Source organism: Rhipicephalus microplus, chromosome X (assembly GCF_043290135.1).
Source record: "Rhipicephalus microplus isolate Deutch F79 chromosome X, USDA_Rmic, whole genome shotgun sequence".
Lineage (NCBI taxonomy): Eukaryota > Metazoa > Arthropoda > Arachnida > Ixodida > Ixodidae > Rhipicephalus > Rhipicephalus microplus.
The window spans coordinates 498829335-498841040 of NC_134710.1; positions in this window are offsets into that span (position 1 = coordinate 498829335).

The window sequence follows — 11706 nt, forward strand, 5'->3', positions numbered from 1 at the left end:
ATCTCTTTCTTGCCATTTCAAAAGACGCAAGTGCAGTGCCCCTGTACCTGACGGAATCACTCATCAAATGCTCAGAAACCTGGACGCCTCCCAGCAGCTTTTCTTGCTCGATGCATCTAACAGCGTTTTCTCCAGTGCTGTTCTCTTGGATCAGGCCACTTCACTACTGTGATTGCTCTCCTCAAGCAAGGCAAACAGCCACACTCAGTCAAGTCGTATAGAAGAGATGGCCGTTTATCGACCGCAGTGCATCGCGGATGTTTGCAACGTCTTCCCACCAGAACAGTGTGGATTCCGGCCTCAGCAGGGGATGGCCGACTGCATCACCACTTTCGTGAGCACCCTCGAGCAAGCTCTACACGTTGGAAAAATGGCCATTCTACTCCTTCTTGACATACAGTCGGCGTTTGACTAGCTCCCCCACGCGTCCATCATCAATGCTGCGCACGTACTCGCTGTCGAGGGCAAACTCTTGAACTACGTTCAGGCGTTTCTCACCAGCCGGACGTTTACTGTATGCGTGGGCGGGGTGACAAGTGCGCCGCGCTCCGTCAGCTGTGGCGCCTCACAGGCAGCGTCCTCAGCTAGTTTTGTTCAATTTCGTACTCGCGCCGCTCACCAAGTGCCTTCCAGAAACGACCATGTTCCCTGCGTTCTCGGTTGCGTACGCAGACGACATCGCTCTTTATGTGTGTGGACCAACTCGTAAGTGCTCAGCGGTTCGCGCCTGTATGTAGGAGGCCCTCCAATGGGTGGCCAGTTTCATTAGAATCATCAGCCCCACGATCTCGGCGACGAAAACTAAGTCCCTTGTCGTTTACACTCGTGCTGAGCCCTGACGACATCTTCTGTATCTTCAGCTAGGTGGTGCGCCGATACTTTGGGGCAGCGACGTCCACTATCTCGGGCGCACAATAGAAAATTGCCTCCGATGGTTTCCGGCGGTGCGGCGAGTACGCCAGACGGTGCGCCGCGTGGAATCGGCTGGGCGCCGTCTAGTCGCTCGTGGAAACGGTTGCCCCGCTGCCTTCGCCTGCATATAAGCAGGCAATGGCTCTATCTACCGTGCACTACGCACTGCCGAGCTGCAAACTCTAAGAACCCCAGTTGCGACTCATAGACAAAGACCACTGCCGCACCATCCGCATGTCACGAAATGCCACGTAGCTCTCTTGTGGCCTAGAAACTCGGGGAAGTTTGCGCGTGGCCTGCGTCACTCACGGCGGACCTGCGCGCACTGTGCCACTTGGAGCGTCTCCACCGGGCACCCGATGCTGACCGTCTGCTTGCACGGCTACGTGCTGTGCCATATTCCCATGTCGGGCAACTCCTGTACGTCTGCGACGGCGTTGTGGCCGACGATACTGTGCGCCCTTTGCGATAGCCACCCCGCATCGGCGAGTGCCCCTTCGAGTGAATCTGCAATGGCCGGGAGTCTGATTGAAGTGCCACACCTCGCTCAGTGCCATAACGCTGGAGGTAGCGGCGCGAATGTACGGGGTCCTGACCCGAAGGACGCAAGTGTTCACCGATAGGTCTGTCCTGTGAGATGGCTCTGCTGCGGCCACCTGCACTCTTAGGCAAAATTACCCGAAAAAGGAGTAACAGAGCCCAATAGGCGCGCGTGATGAACGGATAGACCATTGAGAGATTCGGGCCGCATGCAAACCACTTACTCCCTCTTCCATGCAAAGGGATGAACCGCGCGGGAGATACGGGCCGTGCGCAAACCGTTGTCGAGGGAACTAGCCGTCCTCCTCTCTGCTGGCTCAGTCTTCCCCCCCGATTTCGCTGGTGACGATACATGTTGCGTAGCGCTCGGAGAGTTCAACGATTTAAGATTTACGGCACGATTTTTGCGTGTACGCTTGAATGAGCGTGCTGTGCTCCTTTTAAGTTTCGCAGCACCCATGAAATATGGACTGGTCTTGACAAGTCACCCCACCGCACTTTATATTCCTGGCTTATATTCCTGGTGACGACCAACTCACGACACCACCGGTTGGGAATCAAGGCCAACATGGCAGCCGAAAACACAGTAGGCCTGTCGGATACATTAATTTAGTCTGACTCAGGGAAGAAATCAGTGCTGGATTCTTTCCCAAGTAGGTGATCATTCTCTTCGGGCGTGCAAAACGTATCGCACTTGTGGCAACGGGCTTGGTCGTCTTGTATATCGCACGCACCAAATGCATCGTGAACGTCGGCTTCGGCGTCAGTAGTTCGCCTGCGCTTTTTGACCACTCGGAAATTGGCCGCCATTGCCCTCAGCTGTCCGGACGCTCGCTGATCGAGTGCTCGCCTGTATTCGCCGCTGTGGGGAACTCAGGGCTGGCGATATTTGGGTGGAGACCTCGTCACTGTTTTGCGAATCGTCCTAAACACTTTGCGGTTGCTCTTGACGAGCCCAAGTAGTATGTCGGGCTCTGTAAGTGCAACGGTATGGGCTGGTGGGGCTTTCGCTAGCGTCGGAACTTAGTCTGTGAAAATTGGTCGCCATTAAAGTTGACTTCCCCGTAAATCGGTCGCCAGCAGCTCGGCGCCGACCGTTGGCGGCTGCCACGGCAGTGAACTTGCGTTTGCTCGCTGCCCTCGCTCGAGTTTGTGGACAAAGGCCGCGTTACCATTGGTTTTTTAGGCACGTGCTCCAAATCAACTCAACGATGCTCGTGGTGGTGGCCCAGCGTACGGTCGCTCTCTTTTTCGAGGTTCGCTGGCGGAAGACGCCCCGCGTGCAACGCCGTGTTTGGTTTCGCGTTCGCTTGATCGAGCTGAACGGCGGCACCTCGGAGTTATGACTCCGGCTACCGCACTTAGACTGTTGAGCTACGGGGATCGAAATTTGTCTTTGATGATGTGTGACATAACCTTAAAATATTTACATGTCCTCTTGTACACATATGTTTTTATCTTACCTAGCACGTATTTGTCATAGCCATGCCTATTCATCCTCTGTCACGTGTGAATAACTATTTTTGCAATCTTATTGTGCAGCCATGGGCACACAGCGTGCGGAAGGCTGTGGCTGTGTGCGCTGGCGTCTGCAATGCCTGCCATCTATCGCTTTTGTCGGACCAGCTTCAGAAGGACTGTAATAGATGTGAAGGTAAAATTATTTGCGTGTCATATTTTACACGTATGTTTTTATATCAACTTGCACGCACATGTCATATGCGTGCATCCTTGCCTCCTGTCACGTGTGACTAACTTCTTTTTTTACTATCTTATTGTACAGTCGTGGGCACACAACATGCAGAAGGCTATGTCCGCTGGCGTCTGCAATGCCCGTCATCTATCGCTTCCGTCGGAGGAGCTTCACAAGGATAGGACAAGATGTGACAACGAGGCCGGAACTGTACGCTTCACAACGAATTCTCTTGAAAAATGGAGAACCTTCATGTGTATATAGAAAAATAAAAGATTTGAATGTATCACTTTTATTTGTTATTGCAGTGACTGCGAAAGCAGTGACACAATGGTGGCTAAAAATTTTTTCGCGTTTTCTTTTTCACGCCATTTGTTTATCGCTGCGCGGAAAAACAGGCGAAAAGGGTATTAGGCCTGGAAGAAAATAAATAGAAAATTAATATTTGAACTGGGAATCAATAGTTGATCCAATTGGAGTATTCGAGTGAACCAACCATACGTCCGGCGAGGTGCGATTGTGAGGACTTACGGTTGCCCGATAAGGTGTAATTGTGGGCACTAACGGTTGGTTGCCCGATGAGGTGTAAATGTGAGGACTAAATGTTAGTCCTTTGAAGTGATTTGTGGGACTAACGGTTACCTGCTAATGTGTGTATGTGAGGAATAATTGTAAGTCTCTTGGGCTGGTCTATAGAAACTAGCAGTTAGACCCAGTGCCGTTAGTCCCTAAAAGGAATAAAGGTTGTGGCAGCCCCATTAGTCACCGAAAGGACGAACCACACACCCTTTTAACACCCTTTTGCCTGAGAGTGTGCATAGCCACTGAGCTTGGCATGGAGCGACTGTGCCGCTTGCGATATTGGGCATCATCGAGCACAGCGGAGCTAGTCGGGCTTTTGTTGGCTGCCGACCTTATACGCGAGTGGCCAGCCATCAAGAGCTCAGCAATATTCTGCGATTCAAACCTTGCCCTGAGCTAGCTCGTGAGGGAGGAACGTGGCCCGCTTCTGGCTCAGCGCGCCGCACGGAGCCTACTTCTGTGGCTCCTAACACACGTCGGCATCGTGGGGAAGAGGCTGCGGACAAACTTGCCGAACGGGCACACTCTCCCGAGACCCTGCAAACGACCACGCAAGCTTTCGACTCGGCACGCCACAACCTTCACCGCGAGATAACAGGAAGTTTTAGTGCTGGGTATGCATTCTCTTGGAGCCCTGCGGGCTTGGGAGCGCACGGCGTTGCGTGCCCAACCCATACCCAACCGGAATGCCTTTTAGTTGGCGCCACGGTGGCACGCACGCAAACGCAAGCCGCACGAAGTTCACACGCGCTCGCAGAGCCATAGCGTCTTGTCGCGTATTATTTAAGTCTTTTTATGATTTAAAATGTTAAATTAAACATACATAGTGATCAGGACACTTTTTTATTGTGTACAGTAATCTGGTATACGCAAAAAAGTGAAAAATATAAGGTTACTGTAACGACAGTGTCGACATCTTGTAACACTTCGTGCAACCGCAGTCATGAACATGTTAATTGATTGATATGTGGGGTTTAACGTCCCAAAACCACCATATGATTATGAGAGACGCCGTAGTGGAGGGCTCCGGAAATTTCGACCACCTGGGGTTCTTTAACATGAACATGTTAGCTTACGCGTAATGTTTTTGAGGAGAAAATGAATAAAAAGGTTACTCATTTGTAATCTTGTCACTGCGTAGTTTTTGCACCAGATGTACAATGTACAATGTTTCTGCAATAACAAAGTTGTGGTTGTCTGTTTCACAATGACCGCACTTGATGGCACCACCTATTCAGCTGGTCGGGGGCTGGCATATGCCTTTTAGTTTCTATGTTCCAGGCCATTTTAGCTTTGGAAATCTGGCTGAAACCGTGTCATCGCTATAAGTGCTCGCACTTTGGCTTATTTTAACTCGATGGCTAGAGTAGCCGCAGTGCGGATACCGTTAGTTCTTGCGAAGGTGGACCGCGTGGACGCATGGCCCCATCGCCCCAGCGATCTTGCGACGCATCTGTTTGGGGTTTCGCGCATGCGCAATACCACCGTCCCAACGCCCTGCGTACGCAAGCTGCCTGGGTACCCAGCACTAAAACTCCCTAAAAATCGAGCATCCTGACGCTCGGGTTGCCACCGGACACCCCCCCCCCCCCCCCTCCTATGTAAGCCACTGGTTTTACCCGCCGCGAGCGGGAGCTCTTCCTAGCTCTGAGGACTGGCTCCATGTGGCCAGCGCAATGGAGGCATCGTCCGCGCAGCGCGATCTCTCCAAACTGCGCTGACTGTGGCGTGTTTGAAGCACTGTCCAACCTCTTGTGTGGGTGTCCTGCTCTATGTGAAACACGCAAGCGGCTCGTAAAGAAAAACCGCCTCGTCGAACAGCCATGTGCGACCCTGCAGAACCTCCTATACCCCACCGGCTACGAAGATCATCGCCACTCTGTCCTTGCGGCCTATACTGGACTACCTTCTTGATGACAACATCTTGACCGAGCGACATTTATTAGCCACTCACCTCGGTAAAGCGTGTCCTCCTTCCATCATGTTACTTTCTTTTTTCTCTCTCCTCCTTGATTTCTTCCCCGCTTTCTTTTTATCTCACTTTCTTTTATTCACTCTGTCTTTTCATTCCCCGTTCCACTGTGGGTGTATTGGTTGAGGTGGTCTCACATGAGAGACAGCTATCATGCACTCCACACCCCATTTTTTACATTTTCGCCTCTTTTTTGGAAAAATCAAGCCCCCTCCCCATTTCTGTATGTATCTCTCTCACAGTTCTCGTTCTGTCCTTCTCTATTGCCCCTCCTTACCCTTTCCTCCTCACTTTCCTTTTCCAACTTGATATACTATACTATACCGGGTATGCTGCATGCGCTATGCAACCGCAACCGGATAGCGCGGTACTCAGGAGGCTCGCCTCCGCACTGCGAGAAGCGGGTTTGAATTTCGCCTCGTGAAAAACGTTTTTCTCTCTCTTCTTCCATTATTTCACTTTATTTTTCTTTCTCTCTCCCCCAGGTCTCGCCTTCTTTCATCTTTTTCATCCTAATTATGTATGTCTCTCTTTCTCAGTACTCTTTCTGGCCTTCCCCTTTGCTTCTCCTTACCCCTTTCTTGTCACTTTCTTTTTCCAACTTGCTATATTATAGTATGCCCGGGTATGCTGTTCTCTGCTACCACATAGCAAAGTGCTAAGGAGGCTCGCCTCCGCACTGTGGGTAGCCGGTTTGAGTTTCGCCTCGTCAAAAACGTTTTTTCTCTGTTTTTGCTTTTTTTCACTTTATTTTTCTTTCTCTCTCCCCCAAGTCTTGGCTTCTTTCTTCTCTAGTAGAACTCGCTGTTGAGGTAGTTGGTGCATGTCTTGATTAAATAGTGAACATCGCGTCTAGTGAACAGCTACACAGAGAAAGAAACACACATAGACACCATGTGCGCTTGCTTAGAACTGTTTATTCCTTAAGGAAACAGACTAAAAAAAACCACGCTTCGTCGACCCATGCGCAACATGATCAGCCCTTCTCTTACTTATGCACGCTATCGGACGCACAATCTTTAGATAACGTGTTTCTCACTAATACAGGTTTGGTGACGTTTCGCTAACACATTCACTACCTCGTTTCTTTATGTGATATGCCTCCAAAAGTTCCCCTGTTAAGTTGTTTGTACTTCTTCCTAGGATCCTAGTTTGCGTGAAGTATGGTGTACATCCACAATCTGTAACACGCGTGAATAAATGAACACCATCCTTACTTTTTGCCGTGAGAGCGTGTTACCTCACTCGATCATCCACGCATCACTAAGTGTGGCCAACGCAGCTGTTCCCGTCCGAAAGGGGAACTTCCGAGGGCATCAATGGCTTCCATTGATGCCCTCGCATCAATGGAATCCATGATGAACGGCCGAAAGGCTGCAAAAAGAAGCACGCGCGGCTGTTCACGAAGTTCGCCACTGGAGTGGTCGTGAAATTCCTTTATCAGATGGGAATGGCAATGTTGGCCACACTGGGCGCTGCGTGAATGATCGAGTGAGGGAGCATGCTCTCACGGTAAAAAAAAAGGACGGTGCACATCTAAGCACACATGTTACGACTTCTAGATGCACAAAATACTTCACGCAGATTAGGATCCCGGGAAGAAGTACTAACAAGTCAGTGCACGCGAAATTTTGAAGGCTTATCATATAGACAAACTTGGTATTACGTGTGTTAGCGAAACGTCACTAAACCTGTATGAGTAAAAAACGTGTTATCTAGAGAGCATGTGTCCGATAGTGCGATTAGGTAGGAGAAAGGCTGATCATGCTGCGCACGTGTCGACGAAGAGTGGGTTTATGTTAGCCTGTTTCCTCAAGGAATAAACAGTTGTCAGTTAGCGCCCGTGGTGTCTATGTGCGTTTCCTTCTCTGAGTGGTTGTTAGTTTGGCGCGACGTTGACTATTTATTCAATTCTTTCATCTCTTTCTTTCTATTTTTGTATGTCTCTCTCAATCAGTACGCGCTCGGTCCTTCGCATTTGCCCCTCCTTACCCTATTCTTGTCATTTTCCTTCGCAACCTGCTATATTATACTATGCCCGGGCCACGGCCGGGCATGCTATGCTCTGTTACCGCACTCGGATAACGGAGTGCTTAGGAGGCTTGCCTCCACACTGTGGGTAGCAGGTTTGAAGTGCTCGTTATCAAATATTTTTTCGCCAATAATTTCTCTTTGTCATTATTATTGCAAAAATCTGAGTTCCCTCACCAAACCTAAAAAAATTTAACATCGGCAACGGCCCTACCACCGGGGCGAGTGACTTGAGATATCAGTGATGACGTCATCTTGTTTGAAATAACGAAGAAAGCAAACGAATATATTAGGCAGCGATAATTCCTTGAAGAACGCATTATAAACGGGCAGAGACAAAGAAGCAGAAATGAAAATATATAGAAGACGGAAAAGCATAGATGAATAGTTTTCGTAAGCCTCCATGGATTATTTACATTCTCAATTTCTTTATTTATTTGAACATCCAGAAAAGACGTGTCGGCAGAAATCTCACCTCAGAGATTAGCTTAGCTCAAGCCTAGGTTTCGTAATATTTTATTTGGTTGAACTTCCACTAAATTACGAGCGAAAATTACTTACTTTTCTTGCAATAGTTGTCTCCACAAAACAACAAGCAGCTGCACACCAGCCACCGTGCCTTGCTCTTTTCGTATGTGTATTGAAACATGACAGAAAAACATGAGCCAGCGCATGTGCTCCGTCTTTCTGTACCATATGATTGCTTAATCTGTCCAGATTTAGAAGGTCACAAGCTTGCTGTACACTCATTAAAGAACCCACAAGAGAGTGCTTCCCAGAATCACAGTTTTTCATTTTCCTTTTTTTTTCAAAACGTCTGCCTTAGCATAAATCAAGGCATTCTATTGTATGACAACTTTAGCCTTCGGTTTCTGTGTGCCGAGTTCGGCAGTGACACAGGAGTGTTGGTGGCTTGGTCACGTCACCACACATAGCTGTGGCCCACGCCGTGATCAGTGTCGCCTGATCTCACACACAAGTGCCACACATGCACCAGAAGAACAAATGCGCAGATAGTTGCCATGACTAGCAGCACCAGTCGCGCGCAATGTAAAAGCTGAAGGTTTTCCGGTATGTACAGCCACGCTCAATATGAGTCGCAACACACTGTCTGGGCTGAAAATAATGCCAACACAGCAAATTGGGGCCTACATAAAAACAAGTGGGTTAATTAAAGTATCTCAGTTTGAGATACGTTCTGAACCAATTCAACATTTTTCGGTGTCCTCATTCTGGATGGGTGTCCCTTTAAACACAATCAGCGTGATGGTACTCATATTGAGTGTGACTGTATCTTGACGTAGTGGTGAAGGTCCGGAGGTCACTTACGTCAATACAGACCTGGTGCGACGTCCATACAACTTTCGCTGCCATTCCTATAGACGAGAGCACGCCTATCTTGCAACCTGGCGCCTTCGGCGGTACATCCTCGCTCCCAGAGACACCATAATTTGTGTGCAACAGCCACGGTGCACCTCGCTAGCATGGTATGCAGTGCTTATGGGAGTTTAAAATGCGAAAAAAGCCTGTTCACGCTGCGCCCGCTTATAAAATGTCACCTCGGCCCCACTGCGCTATCATCTGATGCGACAACAACCAGAGCAAGAGGAAGAGTTTGCTGAGCACTGCTTGTAAAGTTCACAGCGCATCGTGGGAGTTGTGCCGGTGCATTGTTTTGGGATCGCACAGATTTCCGTCCACAACGAAAAACGCCAAGCTCCGCCGCCTTAGGATATAATCGCAATCAGCAGGAAAAACTACGAGCCCAGTGAGATTACAAGTAAGTACACTTATTGGTTCATTCAAGCGCGACTCCAGCTGTTTTACTTTACGTCAGCAGTTTGCCGGCAGTATACCTGTAGTATGCCTGTAGGCACAAGACATTTGTCATACTCTTTCGCAGGCCGCGTGTCAGTAATAGGATATACGTATTACGACTCAGGCGCTTATGCACGCGCCGTGCATGTTTAGTAAGACTATAATGGCCTACTATCGCGATGAAAAGATATGTGAACGGCGCGGGAAGCATGGCTTTCGACTTCGTTCAACTGTCAACTGTCACGTTGACTGTCACGAGGTGAATCTATATGTGCTTTCGGTGGGCGTCACCGTAGCATTTCAAAATCTTGTTCTGGCTGGCACTTTTGCACCGCGTGTGTGTTCCGATTGCCCAACAGGACTGGCAATTGGTACACATGCGGTGCATGAGCGTAAATTGGAGCCACATTCTAGCACTACGTTGACGCTGCATTACAGCACAAATTCTGCCTTGTCACAGCCAAGGCACGCCACAGTTATGCTGTTCGCGTTTCTTCCAGTCGGATAATACGTACCTGATGAATTTGCTTCCGCAGTCTGCAATGCACGTGCTGCAGGCATTCCGGACTGTCGAGAAAGGTCTCCTCGAAGTTTCACACAAAATCAGCATCGAATTCCAGCACAGGAACAACGCGAAACATGATTACAGCCACATTCGGGTTGTGAAGTTTCGCGTTTGATTTGCAGAGCGTCTGCTCACGTGGCAGTTGAGGGTGTTCCTTCGCCAGGCTTACAACAGATGGCGCCACGTGCTTTTCAATATGGCAGCAAGCACTGAGTTCGGTGTGTTGTGGTGTATACACCTACGCCTGTGTTAGACGCGCTAACGGTGGGTCTCGATCGGGAGAATAAGCATTTAGGTACACTTTTCGAAAAATTAAGACTGTGTCCCTGCCTTCGTATGGAGTGTCTCTGCGTGTACAGAGAGAAAACCTACAACAGGCTTGCTAGACTCGAAATTTGACGGCACTACCCTAAAGAGAAAGGGATTCTGTCTTACACTACGTGTTGCTAGTGGTCTGCATTTTTTCTTTTGTTTTTTTCGTTATCATTTTGCTGCGTGGATGTGCGCGCATGTAAATCTATCATTATTTAGCACTGGGATAATTTTAAATAAAAGCTGTTTCAGTGTGCTCTGCTGATACGTACAGTGGGGCTCATTTGAGTCGCAATACGCTGTCTTGGCTCAAAATTGTGCCAACAGTGCAAATAAGGACCTATCTTAAGAAACTTTGTTAATCAAGGTTTTAGAGTTAGCGGTACTTTATGAACCAACTCGTCCTTTTTAGGTGTCATTGTTCAGGATTGTAGTTATTTTAACAACCGTCAGCGTGTTGCTACTCGTATTGAGTGAGGTGCAGATTTCCCTCGCGTTACTACAGCTCTTGTGCGACGTCTCGTATAAATTTGTGGCACTCTACACTGAGCCCAATGTATCGTCACAATGCTAAATATTTTAGGCATAATGTTGATGAAATGTTCACGCAAGCCGAGATAGCTCCTCCCGCAAAATATTTGAAACATTCGCCACCCAAGTTGCAAGTCACATATGTATTAGCTCCCGATCTGTTACAATAACAAACAAAGAGATTCACTATCTCCACAGTTAAGCGTTACTTGCCAATATGACAATTCAAGGGAAGTGCGCATGCGCTCCTTCTCCCCCTCTTTAGCATCTTTCCAGAATGCGTATATATTTGTGCTGCAAAAATAAATGCAGTTATTGACAGTCAGCGCTAGCCATATTTGGTCTTTTTCGTCCTTGTTGTTTTGCGCTGTTTAGTTACACTACGTGTGTAGAGCCTTTGAACTGCGGTGGTTGCTAGCTGTCTACACTTTTCTACCCTTGCCAAGCACAGGGTAGCAAACCAGAGTCTCCTTCTGGGTAACCTCCCCGTCTTTCCTTTATCTTTCTACCTAAGTGTGTCTAACCGGCAGATGCCTGAATCCTCACCTACAAAAGCATTGACTCAATTACATGTGGAGTTTAGCATGCCAAAACTACCATATAATTATAAGAGACGCCGTAGTGGAGGGTTCAGCAAATTTCGACCATCCCGGGTTCTTTAACGTGCACCCAAATCTGAGCACATGGGCCTACAGCATTTTCACCTCCACCGAGAATGCAGCCGGGATTTGAACCCGCAACCTGCGGGCC